The sequence below is a fragment of the Tachysurus vachellii genome, chromosome 1 (genome assembly GCF_030014155.1).
Source record: "Tachysurus vachellii isolate PV-2020 chromosome 1, HZAU_Pvac_v1, whole genome shotgun sequence".
Taxonomy (NCBI): Eukaryota; Metazoa; Chordata; class Actinopteri; order Siluriformes; family Bagridae; genus Tachysurus; species Tachysurus vachellii.
Genome location: NC_083460.1, coordinates 20,482,274 through 20,485,607, shown reverse-complemented (window position 1 = coordinate 20,485,607; position 3,334 = coordinate 20,482,274). Strand labels below are relative to the sequence as shown.

Genomic DNA, 3,334 nt, shown 5'->3' with positions numbered 1-3,334 from the left:
GCCGTCGTTTATCGTGTGCAGTGAAAATGCGGCTTTAACCGAGTGAGACGCGGAAGCTGAGGCGGGGGAAACAGAGCACACGTGGTTGTTGGGGATCTTGTTTCGGCGGGCGGCGACTCGGATGCTCGTATCTCAAAAATTTGCTCGTATCTCAAGCCAAAAATTTGGTAGAATCACAGCTCGTATCTCAAAAAATTCGTATGTCAAAGCACTCGTATCTTGAGGTATCACTGTATTACAGTAGATAATTAAATTATGAGATTTGAACACTTTTGGCTCGTAAATAAATAAACAGAATTTTATTTTTTTAATTATTTTTTATTCAAATGGTAGAAGATTTACAATAATTATTTATTAGATATTTCTCTTATTCTTATTATTTTTCTTCTTCCTGTTTCTGCTGGTCTTGTGTCTGTACATCATCTTCAGGGTTTCCTGAAAAAGAAATGCAGAAGTCAGAAATGACTTTTGAGTGGTTTTTAAATCCCTGTGTAACCCTGTGAGTCAATTCAGCACATGTCCAATTATGATTAAAGATTCTCACCGGCTTGTGACCAGCTTCTCGTGCCTTCAGTAGGGAGTCCATTTCATGTACCTACAAAAACACACACACAGAAGTGAAAAACGAGGGATAAATGGGTGGGGATTGGTCTTTAAATGGCCAAAGCTAATTCATCATGTCAAAGATATTTACACATCAGATATGTGTGTGTGAGTGTGAGTGTGTGTGTGTATGTGTGTGTGTGCTCACCTTGGCACGCAGGAGCTCAGGAACACTAATCATATTCATGATTCGAAGTTGTTCTCTCCCTGTATTAGCATCCATGTGATCTTACTGGCCAGAGAGGGGTGGATTTTCTTGACCAGAGGAAGCATGTAGTCATCTGCAGAGAGAAAGAGAGAGAGAAAGTGTGTGAGGTGTGTGAGAGAGAATAGAAATGGCCATCCAATCATGTAAAATGTGTGTTAATATTGAGTAACCAAAGCAAAAGGAGTTGAAGGCAGAAAAACATGGATTAAAATGCTGAGCTGCTGATCAGGAGTGTATACGAGACAGAGGTATGTGTGTTTGTGTGTATGTGTGTGTATGAAACTCACAGGCCTTCTGAATCTGATCGTCTAGTGCCGCAGACTCCAGCATATAGATGGTCAAGCGTTTCCCACTTGGTGTAGATGTGGGTGCATCCTGGGGACATAAATTATTATTAGTAGTAGTAGTAGTAGCAGTAGTAGTAAAAATCACACATTTAGATATTGTAAATGTTATAATCTATCATACATTATATTATAATATAAGCATGCAGAATATTATTGTGTGTGTGTTTTATCCTTACTTTTGTGCTGTCGTCCAGCTGCCACATCATCCACATTAGCCACAGATGTAGACGACTCCACATCTGCAGCTGTGGCTTTAGCAGTGTCTGACAGTGCAGCTGGAGCTTCAGCTGGGGCTCTTTCAATAGCTGGAGCTTTTATAAAGTCTGGGACAGAGTCCACAGAAGGAGCTGTCTCAAAGATTGGGACGATGTCCTCAAGGGGAGCTGTCTCAATGCCTGGGACGGTGTCCACAAGGGAAGCTTTCTCAAAAACTGGGATGGAGTCCTCAGAAGGAGCTGTCTCAAAGCCTGGGACGGTGTCCTCAAGGGGAGCCGTCACAAAGTCAGTGACTGCTTGGACAGGGTCCTCAGAAGGAGCTGTTGTGATGGCTGGGTCGGCTTGGACGGTGTCCACAGAGGCAGCTGTCGTGAAGGCTGGGACAGCTTGGACAGGGTCCACAGAGGGAGCAACAGCTACGGTGTTCTTGTTGCAGGGAGGCAGCACAGGTTGCTGGAGTTTTTCATGTAGTGTATTGTTCTGAACAACTTTCCGAACACCGTGCGCAAAAAAATCGTCATCGATGGTGCAGTCGAGGTTTTTGATGAAGAGGTTATTGGTTTGGTGTTGGGGCGAGCCTCAGGTTTGCGCTCATCACGGTCCTTAAAATACTGATTGGTGCTGTAAGAGAACAGAGCTACTGCTCTTAGAGTGTTTATCTGAACCCTGCTCTTAGATGTTGTGTCTTCACCAGCAGAATTTACAGCCTGATGTTGACTGAAATACCCTCATTAGACCAAACAGAACCTTCTGTTTCAATAAACAAGGAGTTCAATAAAGTCTAATGTAATTAGTTAAAGCACAATGTAAAAAACCTGACTTTGAACTTTGGCTGTAAAAACTTACTAATTTACACGTGACTTACACGTAATTGGTCGTTCAGCAGCATCCCGTTGAGCGATTGGCATGCGCCGACTGCAGCTGCCTCCTGTGACTCAAATTGGACATAGCCAAATCCCTTTGATTCCACAACCTTCAGGAGAAACACAGCATATCAACACATAGTGTACAATCAATCTGAGCTAGTACACACACGTTAATCATGATACACAGATATTCAGCTATTTAGATCAGAACAGATCAAAGTCTGTACCTTGCACGACACGATCTTCCCAAACACTGAGAAGGTGTCAAACAGGTCAACGCTCTGAATGGACTTGTCCAAGTTCTTTATGATGATGTTGCTCCTGTTGGTCCAGTTCAGCATCCGTTCAAAGCGAGACCACATCACACGCATGGGTCTCTCCAGAAGAAGTTCAAAGTCAAACATTTCCAGTGCTCGCTCGGCTGAGGGAACCAAAAGAAGTCATTCATTTCAGTTGAATTCATTCAAAAGAATTCATTTCATTTCAAACAATCAATATAATATGTGTCTATTTATAATAGGTATATACACAGTCAGTTTCAGAATTATTGGCACTCTTAGTAAACATTAGTATGAAAAATGTATTGTAGCATTTTTAGTCTAAGACAAACAAATACTTTTTTTTTTTTTACTTTTTTTTAACTTCTTGTACTGTTTAAAGCACCATACATGAGTGTATTTATGTAATACAGCAGTTAAAGACTAAATAAATGCCCCTGTAGCCTTAAGACAACTAGAAAGTGCAGAAACGGTGTAGAGAACAGCGTTGTCGTGTCTTCGGTCTTGTTTGTATTACCGTCGTATTTATAGCAGAAGTTGACATAGGCATAGCCGAGTGAGTAGCCGCTCTTCCTGTTCCTGCTGATGTGGACAGATTTAATGGGTCCTGCAGGTCTGAATCTTTTAAGAATCATCAGTTCTGTCACTTCAGGGTGCAGATCTCCAACATACAGTGCAGTCATTGGTGAAATCTGCTACTGTAAATTACTGTCAAATGTTTAAACGTTACTAAAGTGCTGCTAAAATGCTGCTAATGAATCAAACATGCTGCTAATTGCTGCTAATTGTTGTAAAATCGCTTCTAATCGCTGTTCA

At 41.5% G+C, this 3,334-nt stretch overlaps 1 pseudogene; it reads right to left on the bottom strand.

The window, feature by feature from the left end:
- Window positions 1–366: 366 nt before the first annotated feature.
- The window catches only part of LOC132842850 (uncharacterized), a 3,587-nt pseudogene continuing 619 nt past the window's right edge, over window positions 367–3,334 (bottom strand).